Here is a 23,627-nt window from a genome sequence, read left to right on the forward strand (position 1 = left end):
CCGTGAGCCTCCTGAGGTCCGGCGACCACCAATACCCGTGCCCTCGACGGTCTCGACGCCGGCGGAGGCGCGCACGCGCTAGCTACGTCGCGAGGAGGAGGCGGTGACGCGAGGCTGGGAGCTGGGAGTGGAGGCCGCGGCCGGTGAGGGAGCTGAGGCGGAACCCCAGGTGAGGGAGCTGAGACCGGAGCTCGCCCACCTCGCCGCGTGGAGGGCGCCGCCCTTCTCCGCGTCCATGCCTTGGGAGGTCCGACCTCGCCGCGCAGCTCCGGCCGTCCTCGACTCCGTCCGATGCTGGTGACACCTAGCGGCGCCCCGCGTGTGCCCCTCCTTCCTTGACCATCTCCTGCCAGTGGTGTGGCGAGGTGCTGCCAGGGGTAGGTCGGTGTTGCTAACGGCGGTGCACTGCGGTGCTGCCATAGTGCACGCTGCTGACAAGGTAGCACGTCAGTGCTACAAGCCGGGGCGGAAGGAGCTTTGCTTACAAGGTGGTACTCCTCTGCTTCGTCAGGAGATCGGTTTTGCTATCTTAGGTCTCTAGCATTGCTACCGGGGGAGGGAAATTTTTTGCTACCGACGAAGGCCTACTTTGCTACCTTAGGCGTAGGGCGTTGCTACTAGCGGCTTCTTGCGTTGCTGTCTTCGGCGGATGGAGTTGCTGCAACCTCAGATGGTGCTGTTGCCGGCTGTAGGCGAGGTCTCAGTTGATGTAAAGTCTTACAGGATTTACAACATATGAATAAATAAATTTGCTACAATTTATTTTGCGGTTTTGCTACTGCGTAATATGTTTGCTACGGTGTCTCCGACGAGGTCTCCGGCGAAATTCCGTCGAGTTCAGACTTTTTCTTTTATTTCATGGACGAACCGTTTTTTTGCTACAATGTAGCAAAAGCAGGTTTTTTTTTGCTGTCTGGAGGTCTTTTTTTGCTACATTCAGTAAAAGCAGATCTAACCGTTCAAGATGACCGATCCAACGGCTGGCGACCCGGGGCTGGGAAATCAGATCCTCGGGGGACGCCCAGCAGTTTCCTTTATATATTCACAGTGCGAATGGTGCCCGTGAGCTTTTTATCCCTGAAACTGTAAATAAAGTAGCAGGTTGCTGCTAACACTCGTAAGATAAGAAGAATGGAATTGATAATGCCCAACGCTAGTCACGTTGCGGATTGTTATTTGCCTCCACCAATGCACACTCTCTCTTTCTCTCGCCCATCTACTATAAAAGAAGGGCCTCACACGGTCACACCACAACACTAACAGTAACAGATCACACAAGACACAACCACAGATCCACATACACTTCACCGTTCTAAACGACACTAGCTAGCTTTCACGAAACCATCAAGAAGATGGAGAGGGTGACAAGGCTGTCGGCGGAGGAGGCGGTAGTGATCTTCGCGGCGAGCAACGGCTGCCCAACGAACCAGGCGGTGACGACCTTCTTCTCTAGCCTCGGCGTGTGCGCGGCGGTGCACGAGCTGGACAAGGACCCCCCTGTGGCCGCGAACTGAAGCACGAGCTCGCCTGCGCAAGCAGGGAGCCCATCCCGGTGGTCTTTATCGGCGGCAAGCTCGTCGGCTCCACCAACACGATCATGTCGCTGCACCTCAGCGGCAAGCTCGTTCACTTGCTCAAGGACGCCGGAGCTATGTAGACCCGAGCATGGATGAGACCACCGTCAAGTTATTTCCCGTTCTAAAACTTTGCACTTTGTTTGCATGCTTGCTTGCGTGCGCGCGAGGTTTGGTATTCTCCTAGCCAAGTGTGCGCACTCACTCCATTTTAGTACCTTGTGTTTCGTATGTAGTTAAAGTTAATTTTTATAAAATATGATCAAATATGTGAAAAGTCTAAAATATCAAACCATATCATATATAAGAATAAATAAGAGGGGCTAAATGTTTCGATGAGTTTGAATATCAAAGTCTTCTAGAAAACAACGAGTCGTCGACCTCGTCAGGATACACGGAGCGATCGGGACGGTGTCCACGCCTAGCTAGGGTTATACAAAAATGCGTATCAATCGACTGTTACTACAACCAGTTATCTTTCTCGTTCGTTCTGCAAGGCTTGTGTCTTGAGGCTGGGCCACTGCTCTCTTCTAGCACGGCCGCTGCCGTTGCCTGCCGGCGCTGTTGTCCACGTACCGGCCGCCGCCTCGCACTCTTGCATTAGCCCCGGTCCCCGCGTCCCTGCCAACCCACTAGTTTGCATCGTCGCCGCGCTCTACGGTTCCGCGCTCCCGCTGCCATGTCGGCGAGCTCGTGCCTCGGCCGCCACGTCCCCGCTGCCATTGTGCGCTTCCGCCCCGGCCACAACGTGAAGCAACCGCACGCCATGGGATAGCATCGAAAGCTTCTCCGTCGTCGGCAGATTCGTTGCAGGGGTCTCCATGGATATGGTACATAGAGATTTGTAGCAATGTTACATATGTTATCGTGTAATGTAGGATAAGTTAGACAAAAATGTTGGATGCCTTGTAGAGAAATATTGTATAAAAATGTCACATTTTTTTAAATTTACATAAGCGGAGAAAAATATTCATTGGGGATTTTTTGCAGGCAAAAAAATGTGCCATTATATTCACAATTAAATGAAAAAATATTGGAGACCGATGTCACATACTATGAAAAAAATGTTACATACGAACCCTTTTTTACTAAGATCGGAGGCGCGAAATTTGGTTATTTAAATTGATCTGACGGCCGAAAGATAGGTAATGGATGCCTTTTTTACCTAGCTCTGGCCTTTTATTTGATCTACTTTTACATACTTATTATTGATTATTTTTGGTTTAGAACAACAATTGTTTTTTTTATCCGTCTTCTCCATCCCAATTTCTCTTTTCCTCTCCCCAATTCTCTCCTAACACGCAATCAGGCACTTGCAGAGGCTCCAGCACCGAATATATATTAATTATGCAAAATAAAATCATCATGAATATATTGTGCAGATCCTCTTGAAGTTTCTATTAGCTTTTATCAATTTCTTCCTCTCGACAGCTACCTTTTGTCCCTGAATCTCCTCCCTCCAAAGGTAGCGGCCGGCAATTCGCCATGAAGTGCTCGTTGAATCCGCTGGTCTCCATAATGGCGCAGAGAACTTGGGGCGACGACGACATAAACGCCAGGCATGCGCCCTTGAGCTGGTCGCAATTGTGCTGATTCGCCAACGCTAGCATGATTCTAACCGTATCCATATCGATCTTGCCGCACAAGTCTTGCTCGCACATGAGCCTCAGCCTGTCGACCCCGTACCTATCCGCGGCGACCAGCAAGTGCTGCATCACCGCAACGCTGTGCCCCCCTTCGCCGTCGTGGCACCGAGGCAGCGAGTCCGTGTAGATGTAGTGAAAAGGAGCATCTGGAAGATGGCCGGCTCCATGTCGCCGACCTCCGGGCGCGGCATGTCGTCCTTCTCCATCGTCGAGCCGAAGAACTGCGCCCGAAACACGGGCGACCTCGCGGCCAGGACCGACCTGTAGTGCGCGCGGAGCTCCTGGCCGCCGACGCGGAACACGATGTCGGCGCCCATGACCATGGCGTCCCCGACGAAAGAAGTCTAAATGACCCCCCTAAGTATCTGGTTTGGATCGCTAAACCCCCCTATGTTTAAACTGGGACACTTAACTCCCCTATGTTTGCAAAACCGGACAGAGAGCCCCCTCCAACCGTGTAGGTGGTTTTCATCGATGGTTTCTGCCATGTGGAGACTGGGCAGTTGCCACGGTGGCAAAGTTAGGCTGGCTAGGTCCAAATTACCCCCACGAGCGCGATCTGGTTAGACTGAACCACGGACCAGTCTTGTCCACGGGTGGGCTCGCCGTCCTTGCTCTCCATCGCAGCCGCGCGATGATTCCTCATGGACGATCGGCGACATGGTCTGTTGATTGGAGCGTAGCGCCAACGAGCAGCTCAGCAGCCATGGGCGTACCAACAGCACAGCGGCAGGACATAGCAGCACCGGCCGGTGGCATACCTGTTCAGACTTCGAAGAGGAGGCAATAGAAGATCAGTTCAAAGAGGAGGTAGCAGCAGACCTGTTGGCACAGTGAGCTTGTTCATAAATTTGCTCATAGTAGTACAAAATTCAGTATACATTTGCTTACAACATTCGGAGCAAACGAACTCTGCTATTTCAAGACAAATGAACCTCGTACATTACATTACTAATATTCCTTTCAATGCCACCATCTGATTGGGATCTAGCACAATATGTACAACACGATCTTGTCAATCTCAGCATCTGTAGCTAGACACACGAGGGTAGGTACATTGACATGCAGTAGCTTGCTTGCATCCTCAATTCATCAGCGTTGCTCTGGTTCATGCGCAGCTGCAGAACAAGAACAATAATTCAGGCATTGGATAAGGACACAAGGTACATAACAGGACACTAGCCCTCATGCTGTCCACGGCCACTGCAGAGGAAGACCGGGGCGGCCGAGGGAACACCGGCGGAGGCCAGTACGACTAGGAGCATGCGGTGGCCGGCACTTCAGCGACGGGGGCACGCAGCGGCGGGAGCATGAGCGGGCGGTGACAAGGGAGGCGGGGCGCGGACGGGGGTGGCAGCGTCGGCTGGCAGTGGGAGCCGGCGGCGAGCACGTCTTTGGACAGAGCAGGCGGGCTGGAACGGCGGGGAGCATGTCTTTGGACAGAGCTGGTAGATAGGGGCGGCAACGTCGGTCGGTTTTCCAGGGAGAAAAAGCACGAGGGGGATTTGGACTGAGCTGAACCATGTGCTAAACCATTGTCCACGTTAGCTAAACCACCCATCAATACCGCTCTCTATGAGTGGAGGGGGTAAATTACCCGGTATGCAATACTTGGGGGGGGGGGGGGGGGGTTAAATGCCCCAAACTAAACTTATGGGTGGTTAGCGTCCCAAGCATGTTTTCGAGGTGGCCGGGCAGTTCCAGTGGCGGAGACTCATCACGGATGGTGAGCACGCAGCGTATGGTAAAGCGTCCGTTGTTGAGGCGCGATAGCGAGCTCAGACTGGATTTCTCCACGAACTGGTGGTACCCCCACCAACCGTCCCCTATCGAAGCTGGCCACCGGTGCCTGGCCGTGTTTCCCAAGAAGGCTCAGCGCGTACTTGGCGATCACAGGCTTAGCTTCGCTGCCATAGCGTAAGAAGGTGGAGGCGTGGCCGGCACACTCGGCGCAGTAGCACTGCCCGTTCGGGCAGAATATGATGCTCCACTTGTAGCCACGGACGATGAAGACCCGCGACGCAACGAACTCGCCGACGCGCATGCCCTTGAGCTGCGCGTCGTCGGTCACCTCGAAGTCGAGCGTCGCGGTGAAGCTCTCCGTGATGCATCTCGACGACGTGATCTCGATCTCGGGTATGCAGTACTCCCCTTCTGAGGTCGAGTCGTTGTTAGCCAGGGGCGGCTCAGGATAAAAATAAGTATGAGTTTCTTGCTGAGTTGGTAAGGACCCTGTGAATCCGAGACGATACCAACGTTATTAGCCAGGGATTTTAACATTTTGAGGAAACTGGACGAAAAAAGTAATGATAACTTTAACCCCCCGCTGGCCTTTTATTTTTATGCGATTATTGAAAACCTGAATTTGAGAGAAATTGCTTTGTCGGGCCGGCAATTTACTTGGGCTTGTAGAAGACAAACACCTACATATATGAAAAATTGGATAGGGTTCTTGCGAGTATAGAGTGGGAACAGAAATTCCCTCTGGTCACGGTCCGGGCATTGACACGCACGGGGTCTGATCATACTCCGCTTTTGATTGATGCGGGGATTCAGGCGCATATAGGTAAAACATCACGGTTTTCCTTTGAGTTGGCATGGCTTGAACAAGAGGGGTTTGATGAGCTCATTGCTGCTGAATGGGCAGCCGGCCCCATTGGGAAAAGTCCGATTCAAACTTGGCAAAATAAAATAAGGCATTTACGGCGCTTCTTACGTGGTTGGGCAAAAAAATTGAGTGGAAAATATAAAAAGAAGAAGGAGAGAGTTCTGAGCATTATTGACTCGCTAGATATTAAAGCGGAAATGATACCGCTATCACAAGGGGAGCGTAATGAGCTAAACATAGCTAATGAAAAGTTAAATAAACTTTGACGAGACGAAGAGATCAAGTGGGCACAAAGGGCTAAAGTTAAATATATTCAGGAAGGGGGGGGGGGGGGGTAATACCAAATATTTGCACCTTATAGCCAATGGTAAACACAGGAGAAAATTTATCAACTGGAGCAAGAGGAAAGAACTATTGTCGGTGATGATAATCTAAAACTGTATATTTTCGAATACTATAAAAAACTTTTTGGTAACCCAGAAGCTCGGTTGTGCTTGATGAAAGCATAATCGATGATATTCCGCAACTGTCAGCGGAAGAGAATCAGGTGTTGATTGAAAACTTCTCAATGGAGGAGGTTCATGATGCAATTTTTCAAATGGATCATAATAAGTCACGATGGTTTCCCTGCGGAGTTTTATCAACATTTTTGGGGAGTAATTAAGTTTGATCTGATGGCTTTATTTGAGAGCTTTCAGAAAGGGGAACTACCACTTTACAAATTGAATTTTGGAGTAATTACTGTATTACCGAAAAAGGAGAATGCAACTCAAATTCAACAATACAGACCTATATGCTTACTCAATGTGAGTTTTAAAATCTTTACTAAAGTTGCCACAAATCGTATCTCGGAGGTAGCTCAAAAAGTTATCAAACCGATGCAGTCGGCGTTTATCCCTGGAAGACATATTTTAGAAGGTGTTGTTGTCCTTCATGATACAATACATGAAATGCATAGACGGAAATTAGATGGGGTGTTATTTAAAATTGACTTCGAAAAAGCGTATGATAAAGTCAAATGGCCCTTTTTGCAACAAGTCCTACGTATGAAGGGATTTGATCCGATATGGTGTGATAGGATAAAGCAATTTGTGCAAGGTGGGAGTGTTGGAATAAGAGTGAATGATGTAATTAGACATAATTTTTAAACTAGGAAAGGCTTACGACAGGGCGATCCTTTATCCCCAATTCTTTTCAATATTGTCGCTGATATGTTACCGATTCTCATTGCTAGAGCGAAGGAACTAGGTAAAGTGGGAAGTTTGTTACCGCACCTTATTGACGGAGGAATTTCCATTTTACAATATGCGGATGACACAATTCTATTTTTGGAACACGATATTGCTAAGGCCGTTAATATGAAATTGATTTTATGTATTTTTGAACAATTATCGGGTTTGAAAATTAATTTTCATAAGAGTGAGATTTTTACTTTTGGTAAAGCAAAGGATATGGAGGATCAATATAGGCATATTTTTGGGTGTGAGTCAAGAACGTTACCTTTAAAATACTTGGGAATCCCGGTACATTACAGAACTTTGCGGAATGCGAAATGGAATCCTATTGAGAACCGGTTTTCCTCCAAATTGGGGGGTTGGCGTAGTAAATTATTATCGTATGGTGATAGATTGGTGTTAATTAATTCGGTCCTTACAAGTTTGCCAATGTTTATGCTCTCCTTCTTGGAAATCCCAATTGGGGTGAGGAAGAGGCTTGATTTTTATAGATCAAATTTTTTCTGGCAATCTGATGAGCAAAAGAAGAAGTATAGGTTATCTAAATGGAGTATTTGGTGTAGACCAAAAGATCAAGGGGGATTGGGTATTGAGGTTTTGAAATTGAAAAATAAATGTCTTTTGAGTAAATGGTTGTTTAAAATCCTATCTGAGGAGGGTACGTGGCAACAACTCATTTGTAACAAATATCTTAAAAACAAAACACTTGCACAAGTAGAGGTTAAACCGACTGATTCACCTTTCTGGAAGGGTCTTATGCATGTCAAAAAGGATTTCTTTAAGCGAGGCCGACTCAAAGTAGGGGATGGAAAATCTGTGAGGTTCTGCGAGGATGTGTGGTTGGGGGATATGCCTCTATCCCATCAATATCCGGCTCTGTATAACATCATTCAGCATAAGAATGTGTTAGTCTCAACTATGTTTGATACTCAACCTATTAATATTACTTTTAGAAGAGACTTGAATGATAATAAGTGGATACAGCGGTTACATCTATGCCAAAGATTAATTTCAATCAATTTAACAACTGAATCGGATAGTTTTATTTGGAAACTAAATTATTCGGGTGTCTTTACAGTTAAGTCTATGTATCTAGATATGATGAATGGGCATACTATTTACATTCAAAAGTATCTATGGAAGTTAAAAATCCCTTTGAAGATAAACTTTTTTATGTGGTTTCTCAATAATAAGGTACTTCTAACGAAGGGTAACTTAGCCAAACGGAAGTGGAATGGTTGTCAAAAATATTGTTTTTGTGATTCCATGGAAACTGTAAACCATTTATTTGTTTATTGCCCTTTTGCGAAGATAATATGGCGTATGATGTATCTTACATATAACATTCCTCCGCCAGCTAATATTACTAATATGTTTGGTAGATGGCTGAATGGAGTGAGGAAAGAGGATAAGCAAAAAATTCGAATAGGTGTGTCGGCCCTATCTTGGGCTATTTGGAGGACTAGAATGATATGATCTTTAACAAACAAACTGGGACTAATTTTTTGTAGGTTATCCGGCGAGCTGCTCATTCAATTCAGCAATGGGTGTTACTTCTCCCTATGGAGCAGCGGGAGGCTATGGTTATTGGATGCAACCGGATGCTACTGGTTGCTCAGGACTTCTTTTTCCAGACTACTGGGTGGCGGCATCTTAATAGAATAGCAAATGCATAGCTCTTCTGTTAGCCGTATGGTCATTTGGATGATTTTTGTTGCGACTTTAGCTTTTTCATGATTGAAATAAGTGATGGTATGCTGAGACTTGGCTCTTCTATATCTTTCTATTATTAATAGGTGATCCCATTTTCCTGCACATGCAAGGTATCCACCTCATCATCCACCTCCAAGCAATCATAGCTTGCCACCTAAGATAATTTGCCACCTAATCAAAAGAAAAAAAAGTTGAAAGCCATCAATCTCCTATTATCTTCTTACGTTACCAAGCAATCAATCTCAGCCCCTTCCGTCGCTCCACCTATGTCCCCTTTAACTCTTGGCAACTCTTGATTTGCATCTTTTCTCTGTTTTCCCTTCCTCTCCGATGCACTATCATAAGCTGTCCCAAACCAGTTCCTCACCCTCTCACGCAACTTCTAGAAGCTGCATCGACATTTTCCTGCATCGATGTCGCGTTCATTTATTTCATTTGATTACTGAATTATTAACATCATGCCTATTCTCATCGCAGGCGGTGATTTTACCAGCCATCAGTAGAGAGGCGGTGGTAGATGAAATTCGTCCGGTCATGGAGGCGACATGCCATGGACGCCCAACTCACCTATATGTGTCGTCAAGGCAAGTGACACCCATAGTCCAGGCTCGATCTTGGAAAGTTTAATTGGTGTTGAGTGACTTTGCTCAGATCTGTAGCTAATTGTTCGCATGTTTTATGATGCACAACACAACCTGCAGATTTCATTTCTTCCAAATCTGAGTTTTCTCCAGGGGATTTGGATTCGGTTTTTTCCAGGGGATTTGGATTCGGTTTTCTCCAGGGGATTTGGATTCGGTTTATGGATGGTGGCTGAGTATCTCGATGATGCACATGACAAGCAGTATATTCTGATAATAGGGCGTTGATGTATGTGATGGTAACCAACAATACAGTCCTCTTTACAGCTTCCTCATTCTCCTTAATTATACCTCATCTTTGTTGGCCAAAAGGGACTGATTTCAGATTTTCATAAATAGGTGATCTCATCTTTCTATTCTTAATAGGTGATCCCATTTTCCTGCACATGTAAGGTATCCACCTCATCATCCACCTCCAAGCAATCATAGCTTGCCACCTAAGATAATTTGCCACCTAATCAAAAGAAAAAAAAGTTGAAAGCCATCAATCTCCTATTATCTTCTTACGTTACCAAGCAATCAATCTCAGCCCCTTCCGTCGCTCCACCTATGTCCCCTTTAACTCTTGGCAACTCTTGATTTGCATCTTTTCTCTGTTTTCCTTTCCTCTCCGATGCACTATCATAAGCTGTCCCAAACCAGTCCCTCACCCTCTCACGCAACTTCTAGAAGCTGCATCGACATTTTCCTGCATCGATGCCGCGTTCATTTATTTTATTTGATTACTGAATTATTAACATCATGCCTATTCTCATCGCAGGCGGTGATTTTACCAGCCATCAGTAGAGAGGCGGTGGTAGATGAAATTCGTCCGGTCATGGAGGCGGCATGCCATGGACGCCCAACTCACCTATATGTGTCGTCAAGGCAAGTGACACCCATAGTCCAGGCTCGATCTTGGAAAGTTTAATTGGTGTTGAGTGACTTTGCTCAGATCTGTAGCTAATTGTTCGCATGTTTTATGATGCACAACACAACCTGCAGATTTCATTTCTTCCAAATCTGAGTTTTCTCCAGGGGATTTGGATTCGGTTTTCTCCAGGGGATTTGGATTCGGTTTATGGATGGTGGCTGAGTATCTCGATGATGCACATGACAAGCAGTATATTCTGATAATAGGGCGTTGATCTATGTGATGGTAACCAACAATACAGTCCTCTTTACAGCTTCCTCATTCTCCTTCATTATACCTCATCTTTGTTGGCCAAAAGGGACTGATTTCAGATTTTCATAAATACAATACAACAATGTAATCAATATTATGCAAAGAGTCAGTGGAAAAAAAAAATCGAACCACTTATCCCTAGGTAGCTAATATATGTTCCTTCTGTCGTAAGTTATCTTGGTCCCTCTTCTTTTTTCGTCAGTATAAGATTATGTAGTTTTTTTTAATGTGCAAATGAAGTTGTCTCCTTCATGTGTCAAGCATACATCAGGAAATGGGCCTCCCCCTACGGCCCTACCTCCCAAATACTGAAGGATTGCGTTGTTGCTTCCAGTGATATAGTATCCCAAGTTGTTGAACAGGAATTCCCACGTGTGTGCTACATCAGTAAACAGGATAGAGGAAGAGATGGGTATTATGCTTGCAATCTACTGCCGGCAACATATCTAAGGTTTCTTCTTTCTTTTCAATCTCCGAGCTAAAGTTTGATCTAAGAGTACAACCATGAATATTTTATCTGCTCCATATCTCTTTGAAAGATTTTCCATGACTTGATATTTTTTAATTGTCAGCACCGAACCAACCATTGCAGTTTTTCCTTTAGGATCCAAACTACAAATTCATGGATGCAAGCAACACGTCTTTCACCATTTATTGCACGGTATAATCATTTCAGGCTGTCCACTTTGATTGACATAGAACCATTTCTATTGAACACCATTAGTTTGTTCAGGTTTGATTTTTCAGAACAATAATATTTAAAAAGACTTATATATCTTCGCTATTAAGGTTATATTGTGGGGATTTCTATTTTCGTGCCCTCAGGTACTTAGTTGTGCTCAGTTTTCCCCAGCTCCTTAGTTTTTCCTCAGTTTTACCCAAGCGTTTGTCTGAAACCATCACACGTGATGTAACGGCCGGTTGCCCGACGGTTGACCGTTATCTTCTGACTAGTGGGGCCACGTAGAGCCTGCAAAGACACGTCAGACCATCCATCTTTGTTTGACCGTAAGCATCGCTGTATCCCTGACCAAAACGCGAACGAGTGGGGCTTCGGTATATCAAATGACAAGTGGGGCCATGACGCTGATACAAGGGGCAATACACGGGTAGGATTAGATTTTTAAACGGAGCTCTACAGCGATGGCACGGAGGAGGTGGCATGCGGGGTGCCGAGATGAGATCGACGTTCACAAAGAACTGCATGAGGCGAGACCAGACGCATTAGATAGATATGAACTAGGCGCGTTTAACCATGCAAAGAAGAGAAGAAATGGTCGACGACATCGACGACCACCTTAAAACTTTGACTGACCGTGTCGGACACGAACGCGAGCAATGTAGAGAAAACTAGTGTCTCTCCTTTCTGGCGTGTATAGGTGGGTGCTACGAGAGTGTGGTGGCGAAGGGAAAGACCTCACGGCGGTCTGTGGCGTCCAGCATAGCGGGTCGGCGTGGCCGTGCCCACAGCGGCGTGCATGCATGTTCGGCATTGGCATCAGCATGTACGTTCGCATTGGCCTCGGCGGTATCTCTGGTGTGTCAGTGATCGAATGAGGGGACGGGATTGAGGGTGCATCCCGACGTTGACCTAGCAGTGGCGGCGAGCATAGCCGTTCTGACCATGCCGATATCGGCATCGGCATCGTTTGGAGGCTGTGGTGCTCGAATCAAGTTGGAATTTGTTTCTTGTAGGCCAAAATGAATTTGAAACAAGTTTCATGTTGAAGGTTAGGTAACGAAAGTTTGTAACTATCCCAAAATTATACTAGCGCCATGGTGAGGTTCTTTTTGATAGAGCTATACGGTTGGGCAAACTTTTTTGACACTTTTTAGATAGGTTTCCTTGTTGTTACACGTATGGCATCATGTATGGAAAATTTGGGGTAATTTGGAGATGTTCGAAAAAATCACTTTGCTTAAGCGCATGCCGTTTCGTCTCGCTGAAACCAGCTTTTCTAACAAGGTGGTTTTTTCTACCTTCTCTAAATAACCTCAAATTTCATACAGCTGATCTTCTATACATAGATAGATAGATTGTTTCATTTTTACATTTTTCGAACTTTTTATTTTCCTTTATAATACCCAATTGATTTTCAGGTCAAAAACTCGAAAAACAGCATCATGTATGGCATCATTTTCACCCTAAATTTCAAATTTTCTGAAACTTTCTCTTTCAGATATTCCTTGCTGTTATAGGTATGCCATCATGTATGCCAAACTTGGTTAGGTCTCACTGAAACCAGCTTTTGTAACAAATTAGGTTTTTTCTGCCTTCTCTAAATGACATCAAAAATCATACGTGATAGGTTTATCATTCTATACAAAGATAGATGGTTTATGATTTTTTGCGTGAAAAGTAATGGCTACAACAAAGGGAATCGGTGATGGTTTATCATTTTTTTGCGTGAAAAGTAATGGCTATAACAAATTGTTGATGGTTTATCATTTTTTTGCGTGAAAAGTAATGGGAACAACAAATCGGTGATGGTTTATCATTTTTTTTGCGTGAAAAGTAATGGCAACAACAAATCGGTGATGGTTTATCATTTTTTTGCGTGAAAAGTAATGGCAACAACAAATCGGTGATGGTTTATCATTTTTTTGCGTGAAAAGTAATGGCTACAACAAATTGTTGATGGTTTATGATTTTTTGCGTGAAAAGTAATGGCTACAACAAATTGGTGATGGTTTATCATTTTTTTTTGCGTGAAAAGTAATGGCAACAACAAATCGGTGATGGTTTATCAATTTTTTTTTGCGTGAAAAGTAATGGCAACAACAAATCGGTGATGGTTTATCATTTTTTGCGTGAAAAATAACGCCTAAAAGAGTTTATAATTTTTAGCGCATGAAAAATAATACAGAAAACCGCCCTTCAGCATACATAGAGGGTGGAAGCTAATTAACCGCCAACAGAGAGAGAGGGGTTATCCTGCCCGTTCTATCATACGATCAACGGTCGGCGGGCACGATCCGCGTGACATGGGCTAGACCAATCAGGGCGATGTTGCACGTCTGCGAGAATTTGTGAATAGAGAGGGCAAAACTGAGTACTATCAAGAAACCAAGGGCACCTGAGTAGTAAATAGACTAAGGGATTCAAATATGAGATTTAAAAAATGGAAAATGCGTGTTTTGTACAATGAAACCCATCTTGGCCTACCTCAAACTATTTGCAACACCAATATACATCAGTATGAGAATTGTGGCCTCATTTAGACAAAGTATGATTTGGGGGAAGCTGTTTTGGGAAGGGCTTATTGTGGAAAACCATGCACCTTCATAGCTACTAGGTGATTTGAGAAGTGGCAATTTGTGGTAAAACTTGATTTATCTATGATTTGAGAAGTGGCAATTTGTGGGAAAGACTCCATGAGTAAGTGACACTCTTTTTCGGATTTTTTTGCACATTAAATGACTCATTTAACTAGTTAATCCCATTTGTTGACTCTCTGTTGACCAGCCACTTGAGGGTAAAACTGAGTATATTGCACTAGCCAGTATTAGCACTCGAGGGGAAAATTGAGCACACAAAAAATGCTAGTATAAGACTCGAGGGTATACCTGAGTATATCTAAATTTCCAGGGTTAGACTCGAGGACACGTGCAATTGTTGACGCGTAGACACGGGTCGCGGTGGAGAAGTCGAGACGTGCAATCGTGGACGCGTGTCGCGTTGCAGAAGTCCAAGACGTGCAGACGTGTACCTGTGCACGCGTAGGACGCGGGTCACATTAACCACCCCTCGCCTTTATAGACGCCTCCTCGCACTCTCTCTGTCACTCTCACTCGCTCAGACATCACCAACTCTCTCACGTCCCATCATCTTCTCCAAAGCAAAAAACCCTCTCCCTCTCCCTCTCCCTCTTCCTCTTCCTCCGCCGGAGAGATGGACAAGGAGAATGCCAATCCCATCGTCGAGGTAGGCTCGAAGCGTGACGCCTCCATCTTCGGCGCCGTCCCCTCTACGGACGTCGCCGCCGCCGCCGCTGCCGGTGCATCGGAGGCTGCTGCCGCCGGTGGCAGTCAGATCCCGGCGGGATGGGACCCCTACGACCCCGTGCCGTACGTCTCGCCCCCGAACCCCTACGACACCTCCCTGGAGGACCCATGGAACGAGGTAACTACGGTTTGCTTCCTTTTTTGTTCCCCATTCCTTTTTGAACCCTATTTTTGCTGGTGTAGATGGATCTGTAGACAGATGAGTATTCGGCTAATATTTGCGCCGATTTTATTCCATTTTGTTTTGATCACTTCTTGATTTCGTGTAAGATTTGGGGTTCGGCTGTTCGGTTAATTTATGCAAGTAATATTGGATCTCAATCAGTTAATTTATGCAAGTAATCATGGGATCTCAATCAGTTATTTTATGCACTAATCAAAAGATATCAACCGTTTAATTTTGCAAATAATCTCGAATGTGTTCAAGTTCAGATCTAGAATCTGTTTCTTTGCCTATGATGAATGGTTGGACACAAATTTTTACAGGGAGGGTTCAGCGAACCATTGCTGTGTACAAATCTGTTGTGCATGAGCTTTAGTTCGCTAACACCTTCCCTGTAGATATATAATCATGTCCACTCTAACTGAAGCTGACTCTGTTTTTCTTAACTTTGTTATCATGTACGTTAGTCATCATTGCAACTCATTCACTAGTTTCTGTTTGATATGGATCAGATGTCTGGCAGCGACGTCGGCAGCGACGAAGAGGAGGAGGACGTCAAGACTCGCCAGGTGCTGCGGAGGATGCAGGTCGGCCAGTACATCTCCTACTTCGCCAAGGAGGTCTACAGGTGCCTCTTCTGCACCAGGAGACTCGGCGCCACAGACTTCAACTGCCTCGTCAAGCATGCTGAGAACATCAGCAACACCGTCCCCAACGTCGGCACGACGGTGAACGTCCACTCCTTCCGCGCCAAGCACAGGGCGCTCGGCATGCACCTCCGGAGCTTGCAGCGGGTGGAGATCTCCGCCGGGCGCATGCCTCCGCTCAAGCCCAAGGCTCCCAAGGGGAGCAAGAGCAACAAGTGGAGGCAGAGCCAGATGGGGTAGGCGGAGTACTGGACGTGTGCTGCTGCTGCTGCCTCCTAGTTTGTTGTTGGGATCCCTTTGTTGTTAGCTAGGGATCCCTTGTTGTTATGTTAGTATGATGGTGCTGTGAAGAACCTGTTACTATGTTGGCTGCTGTGTATGCAGCTTATTATCTATCCATATTATCTAGGGATTATCTATCCCTAGTCTACTATATTTTGTTGGCCGTACTTAGTTTTCTTGATTTACTTTGACTGTAAATTTATCGTACATTATCCTGGAGATTTGCTTCTGGATTTAACTACATACATATGGACCAGAGGGAGTACTAGATTTGCTGCCATATTGGGCAAACAACGAGGGCCAAAAGACACAAATAATTGAAGAAAGTCAGAAATGCAAGCTTCTCTAGATTTTATACTAATTTGGTGAAAAGGACAGAGAGAAAGAGGGGAAAAAGGTGCACTTAATAATGCCTATTTGGGGCCGAGAGAGACAGAGCCCAGCTCCTGCTCACGTGCAACCAAACGCTTCTCGTCCTGTCCCACGCGGTCCCTTTCTACCAGCCCCACACGACGCGGGCCCACACGACGCGGCCCCACACGACGCGGCCCCACACGTGACAGAACGGTCAACTAAACGGGAATCCTGCCGTCTGAGCTGCTTCTGCGGGTTTCAAACAAGGGCTTGGGGAAAACTGAGGAAAAACTAAGGAGCTGGGGAAAACTGAGTACAACTAAGGACCTGATGGCACGAAAATAGAAATCCCTATATTGTAATAGAATTTCCCCTATTGAAAGTGCATTAACTATTCACTTATCATTTTAGCAATTATAGTTTAGCAAGAGCCCGCAGCAACGCGCGGGGTATTATCTAGTTAATAAAACAAGCCGTGTGCATCTATTGATGCAGAGGATGGAGCTTTGCTCCTTTATCGAAAAAAGGTAGGACAATAAGCTAGGGACGGGTCTCGATTGGGAGTTTTGGCTGTGAACTTGAGAATAATTTGCACGCGCACATAGCCGTGTTATGTAGAAAGAGGAATCACAGACGATGGAGGCAACACGGAAGCAATAAAGGACTCCTTAACCTACGAGGATACCGACTAGGAACTTGCCTTAAGCTGATACAACCTCATTGCGTAATGGGCAGTGCATATTTTGGTGGCCAAACCCTTTGTTGCCTAAGATACAGTCTATGCTAAACAAACCTGGGCCTCCTCCTGGCGCTCGGGCGCTAGCCAGCTTTAATTTCGCATAAGGATCAACCAGTTGGGCTCTGAATTTCGAATGGAATACCACAAATGTTGTGCTTGGTTGCAATGAATTGGGCTCTGAATTGGGGAATCTAGAATTGAGGGCCCAATTCTGTTGTTTGGATGTGCTAGATATTGGTGTGTGGAATTGTTGCCCAATTCTAAGCGCAGGACCGCGCGAGGCAACTTATGCCGTGCCCCAATTCAGAGCTCCCGACCTCCGTATTCCCTCTTAATCGAGAGACGGGCTCGGCCTCTCCCGAAAAAGTACGTGGCGCCCTGCTCCGTTCGCCCTCCTCCGCCCTCCTGGTACATCGCCGGCCGCCAGGTACGTCGCCGCCCCCTCTCTCTCCCTCTGTCCCCACTCCGGCCGCCCTCCTCCGCCCCTCCCATCCTCTCCCCCTTGGTCCCCTTCCCCCTGGTTGCCCACTGCCCGCGCGACCCGAACCCTAGGTAGCTCCCGTCGTCGGCCGCCGGTGGTAGAGAGGCGGAGGGAAGTGGTCAGCAACGGGTGGCGGACTGATGCACGTAGATGTACACGTCCGTTGGGAACCCCAAGAGGAAGGTATGATGCGCACAGCGGCAAGTTTTCCCTCAGAAAGAAACCAAGGTAATCGAACCAGTAGGAAACCAAGAAGCACGTGAAGGTTGTTGGTGGAGGAGTGTAGTGCGGCGCAACACCAGTGAAACCGGCGCCAACGTGGAACCTGCACAACACAATCAAAGTACTTTGCCCCAACGTAACAGTGAGGTTGTCAATCTCACCGGCTTGCTAAAAACAAAGGATTAAACGTATCGAGTGGAAGATGGTGTTTGTTTGCAAAGAACAGTAAAAACAGTAGAATGTATTCAGATGTAAAAGAATGGACCGGGGTCCACAGTTCACTAGTGGTGTCTCTCCAATAAGATAACTAACATGCTGGGTGAACAAATTACAGGCCGGCAATTGGCAAATAAAGATTCAATACATATCAATGATGATTACTATGAGATTTAATCAGAGAATTACGACAAAGTACATACCGCTATCCAGCATGCATCTATGCCTAAATAATCCACCTTCAGGTTATCATCCGAACCCCCTCCAGTATTAAGTTGTAAACAACAGATAATTGCATTAAGTATGGTGCGTAATGTAATCAGCACAAATATCCTTAGACAAAGCATCAATGTTTTATCCCTAGTAGCAACAGCACATCCACAACCTTAGAACTTTCTGTCACTGTCCCAGATTCAATGGAGGCATGAACCCACTATCGAGCATAATTACCCCCTCTTGGAGTTACAAGTATCAACTTGGCCAGAGCCTCTACTAGCAACGGAGAGCATGCAAGAACATAAACAACACATATATGATAGATTGATAATCAACTTGACATAATATTCTATATTCATCGGATCCCGCCAAACACAACATGTAGCATTACAAATAGATGATCTTGATCATGTTAGGCAGCTCACAAGATCTAAACAATGATAGCACATGCGGAGTAGACAACCATCTAGCTACTGCTATGGACCCATAGTCCAAGGATGAACTACTCACGCATCAATCCGGAGGCGGGCATGATGATGTAGAGCCCCTCCGGTGATGATTCCCCTCTCCGGCAGGGTGCCGGAGGCGATCTCCTGAATCCCCCGAGATGGGATTCGTGACGGCGGCGTCTCTGGAAGGTTTTCCGTATCGTGGCTCTCGGTACAGGGGGTTTCGCGACGAAGGCTATTTGTAGGCGAAAGGGTAGGTCAGGGGGCGACGCGAGGGGCCCAGACCACAGGGCCGTGCGGCCAGGGCCTGGGCTGCGCCGCCCTGTTGTCTGGCCACCTCGTGGCCCCACTTCCTTTCCCCCTCGGTCTTCTGGAAGCTTCGTGTAAAAATAGGACCCTGGGCGTTGATTTCGTCCAATTCCGAGAATATTTCCTTACTAGGATTTCTGAAACCAAAAACAGCAAAAAACAGCAACTGGCGCTTCGGCATCTTGTTAATTGGTTAGTGCCGGAAAATGTATAATAATGCTGTAAAGTATGTACAAAACATTCAAGTATTGTCATAAAAGTAGCATGGAACATAAGAAATTATAGATACGTTTGAGACGTATCAAGCATCCCCAAGCTTAGTTCCTACTCGTCCTCGAGTAGGTAAACGATAACACAAATAATTTCTGAAGTGATATGCTACCAATATAATCTTGATCAACATTATTGTAAAGCATATGAGATGAATGGAGTGATCTGAACAAAATATTGCTAACAAAGATAATGACTAAGCAAATGAATCATATAGCAAAACTTTTCATGAATAGTACTTTCAAGACAAGTATCAACAAGAATTGCATAAGAGCTAACTCATAAGCAATAAATTCAAAGTAGAATGCATTGAAGCAACACAATGGATGATTAATTTTCAGCGGTTGCTTTCAACTTGTAACATGTATATCTCATGGATATTTGTCAACATAGAGTAATATAACAGGTGCAATTAAGTAAACATGTAAGAATCAATGCACACATTTAACACAAGTGTTTGCTTCTAAGATAGAAAGAAGTGGGTAAACTGACTCAACAATAAAGTAAAAGAATGATCCTTCGCAGAGGGAAGCATGGATTACTATTTTTGTGCTAGAGCTTTTTGTTTTGAAAACATAGAAACAATTTTGTCAACGGTAGTAATAATTCATATGTGCGATGCATAATACTTCCTACAAGTTGCATGTGTCATGCATAGAGTACTAATAGTGCTCGCACCTTGTCCTAATCAGCTCGTAAAACACGGATTATCATTGCATAACATATGTTTCAACCAAGTGTCACAAAGGGGTACCTCTATGCCGCCTGTACAAATGCCTAAGGAGAAAGCACGCATTGGATTTCTCGCTTTTGATTATTCTCAACTTAGACATCCATACCGGGACAACATAGACAACAGATAATGGACTCCTCTTTTAATGCTTAAGCATTCAACAACAGTTAATATTCTCATAAGAGATTGAGGTTGTATGTCCAAACTGAAACTTCCACCATGATACATGGCTTTAGTTAGCGGCCCAATGTTCTTCTCTAACATATGCATACTCAAACCATTTGATCATGAAATCGCACTTACTTCAGACAAGACGAACATGCATAGCATCTCACATGATATCCAACAAAGGTAAAAAGTTGATGGCGTCCCCAGAAACATGGTTACCGCTCAACAAGCAACTTATAAGAATTAAGACACATAACTACATATTCATCACCACAATAGTTCTTAAGCTATTTGTCCCATGAGCTATATATTGCAAAGATAAAGGAATGAAATTTTAAAGGTAGCACTCAAGTAATTTACTTTGGAATGGCAGAAAAATACCACATAGTAGGTTAGATATGGTGGACACAAATGGCATGGGTTTTGGCTCAAGGTGTTTGGATGTACGAGAAGCATTTCCTCTCAGTACAAGGTTTGGGCTAGCAAGGTTGTTTGAAGCAAACACAAGTATGAACAGGTACATCAAAACTTACACAAGAACATATTGCAAACATTATAAGGCTCTACACTGTCTTCATCGTTGTTCAAACACTTTACCCGAAAATATCTAGACTTAGAGAGACCAATCATGCAAACCAAATTAAACAAGCTCTACAGTAGTTCTTCATTAATAGATTAAACTACATGATGCAAGAGCTTACACATGATCTATGAGAGCTCAAACAATTGCTAAATTTCCAAACCATATGCAGCATTTTCTGATTCCAACCAAATAGCAATTTAACGAAGCAATTTCAGCCTTCGCCATGAACATTAGAGCACAATTAAGAACACAAGTGTTCCATATGAAAAAGCGGAGCGTAATCCAATATAAGAATGGTGGGATCCAACTTTATTCAAAACAAAAACAAAAATAAAAGCAAACCGACGCTCCAAATAAAGAACATAGGATGTGATGGAATAAAAATATAGTTTCACTAGAAGTGACGTGATAATGTTGTTGATGAAGAAGGGGATGCCTTGGGCATCCCCAAGCTTAGATGCTTGAGTCTTCTTAAAATATGCAGGGATGAACCACCGGGGCATCCCCAAGCTTAGACCTTTCACTCTTCTTGATCATAGTATATCATCATCTTCTCTTGACCCTTGAAAACTTCCTCCACACCAAACTTCAAGCAAACTCATTAGAGGGTTAGTGCATAATCAAAAATTCACATATTAAGAGGTGACACAATCATTCTTAACATTTCTGGACATTGCACAAAGCTTCTGAAAGTTAATGGAACAAAGAAACTCATTCAACAAAGCAAAAGCGGCAATGCAAAATAAAAGGCAGAATCTGTCAAAAACAGAACAGTCCGTAAAGACGAATCTGGCAGAGGCACTTAACTTGCTCAAATGGAAAAACTCAAAACTAATGAAAGTTGCGTACATATATGAGGATCATGCTCGTAAATTTGCAGATTTTTTTAATTTTTTTACAGAGAGCTCTGTACAAATTCGTGACAGACAGCAATGCTGTTTCTGCGCAGCGATCCAAATCTAGCATCAACTTTAGCATAGAAACTTTACTTGGAACAAAAACATGATAAGGAGAGGTTGCTACAGTAGTAAACAACTTCCAAGACTCAACAATACAGTAATAAAATAAAACTTGGGTTATCTCCCAAGAAGTGCTTTTCTTTAACGCCTTTCAGCTAGGCGCAGAAAGTGCAAATCACTATTACCATGGGTGTCGGGGTTTTCTCAACAATGCATGTTATCTTATCTATGTAAGTTTCAGAGGCTCCCTTTTCATTACTCTTAGTCTTGCTATTATCATCAAATAAATTTTCAGGAACAATCCAATCATAATTCTTTTCTAGTGCCTCGAACATTCCTACAAGCTTGCAGGGTATTGATGTCTTAATATCCCCTCCATTATTAACATTATTAGTGTACGTTATTCTATCAATGTCCATGTTTTCAAGGGTACTAGCATAGTTGGTGTAAGAACCAAGCATCTTATATTTAATAAAGACTTTTCTAGCCTCTCTTGCTATACCACCAAATTCTTTAAGAAGGGTTTCTAAGATAAAATCTTTCTTCTCTCCTTCCTCCGTATCAGAGAGTGTAAGAAACATATGCTGAATTATAGGGTTGAGATTAACAAATTTAGTTTCCAACATGTGTACTAAAGAAGCAACAGCTATTTCATAAGTAGGAGCAAGTTCTACCAAATGTCTATCTTCAAAATCCTCGGCTGTACTAACATGAGTGAAAAAATCTTCTATATTATCTCTTCCAATTATAGACCCCCGTCCTACCGGTATGTCTTTCAAGGTAAACTTAGGATGAAGCATGATGAAATAAACAAAAGTAAACTAAGCAAGTAAAGTAAAGACAAGTAACTAATTTTTGTGTGTTTTTATATAGAGCTAGTAAACAAGACAGTAAGTAAAGTAACTAATTTTTTTTGTGTTTTTAGTATGAAGCAAACAAGACAGTAAATAAAATAAAGTAAAGCAAGACAAAAACAAAGTAAAGAGATTGGAAGTGGAGACTCCCCTTACAGCGTGTCTTGATTTCCCCGGCAACGGCGCCAGAAAAAGTGCTTGATGCGCGTAGATGTACACGTCCGTTGAGAACCCCAAGAGGAAGGTATGATGCGCACAACGGCAAGTTTTCCCTCAGAAAGAAACCAAGGTTATCGAACCAGTAGGAGCCAAGAAGCACATGAAGGTTGTTGGTGGAGGAGTGTAGTGCGGCGCAACACCAGTGAAACCGGCGCCAACGTGGAACCTGCACAACACAATCAAAATACTTTGCCCCAACGTAACAGTGAGGTTGTCAATCTCACCGGCTTGCTGAAAACAAAGGATTAAACGTATCGAGTGGAAGATGGTGTTTGTTTGCAAAGAACAGTAAAAACAGTAGAATGTATTCAGATGTAAAAGAATGGACCGGGGTCCACAGTTCACTAGTGGCGTCTCTCCAATAAGATAACTAACATGCTGGGTGAACAAATTACATGCGGGTGATACGTCTCCAACGTATCTATAATTTCTGATGTTCCATGCTTGTTTTATGACAATACCTACAAGTTTTTTTCACACTTTATATCGTTTTGATGCATTTTCCGGAACTAACCTATTGACGAGATGCCGAAGTGCCAGTTCCTGTTTTCTGCTGTTTTTGGTTTCAGAAATCCTAGTAAGGAAATATTCTCGGAATCGGACGAAATCAATGCCCAGCATCCTATTTTTCCACGAAGCTTCCAGAACACCCGAGAGCCAGCAGAGGGGGGCCACAGGGCCACCAGATGACAGGGTGGCGCGACCAGGGCCAGGGCCGCGCCCCCCTATTGTGTCACCGCCTCGTCAGCCCTCCGACTCCGCCTCTTCGCCTATTTAAAGGTCCCTGACCTAAAACCTTGATACGAATAAGCCACGGTACGAGAAACCTTCCAGAGCTGCCGCCATCGCGAAGCCAAGATCTGGGGGACATGAGTCTCTGTTCCGGCACGCCGCCGGGACGGGGAAGTGCCCCCGGAAGGCTCCTCCATCGACACCACCGCCATCTTCATCACCGCTGCTGTCTCCCATGAGGAGGGAGTAGTTCTCCATCGAGGCTCGGGGCTGTACCGGTAGCTATGTGGTTCATCTCTCTCCTATGTACTTCAATACAATAATCTCATGAGCTGCCTTACATGATTGAGATTCATATGATGATGCTTGTAATCTAGATGTCATTATGCTAGTCAAGTGGGTTTTACTTATGTGATCTCCGGAGACTCCTTGTCCCACGTGTGT

General features: G+C 44.8%; 2 pseudogenes; one reads left to right on the forward strand and one right to left on the reverse strand.

Annotated features, from left to right (window-relative positions):
* Positions 1 to 1,302: 1,302 nt before the first annotated feature.
* LOC127299383 (glutaredoxin-C15-like) lies at positions 1,303 to 1,908 on the forward strand (annotated as a pseudogene).
* A 1,066-nt stretch (positions 1,909 to 2,974) lies between these two features.
* LOC139831506 (BTB/POZ and MATH domain-containing protein 2-like) lies at positions 2,975 to 5,877 on the reverse strand (annotated as a pseudogene).
* Positions 5,878 to 23,627: the final 17,750 nt, after the last annotated feature.

The sequence above is a fragment of the Lolium perenne genome, chromosome 5 (assembly GCF_019359855.2).
Source record: "Lolium perenne isolate Kyuss_39 chromosome 5, Kyuss_2.0, whole genome shotgun sequence".
NCBI classification, from domain to species: Eukaryota; Viridiplantae; Streptophyta; class Magnoliopsida; order Poales; family Poaceae; genus Lolium; species Lolium perenne.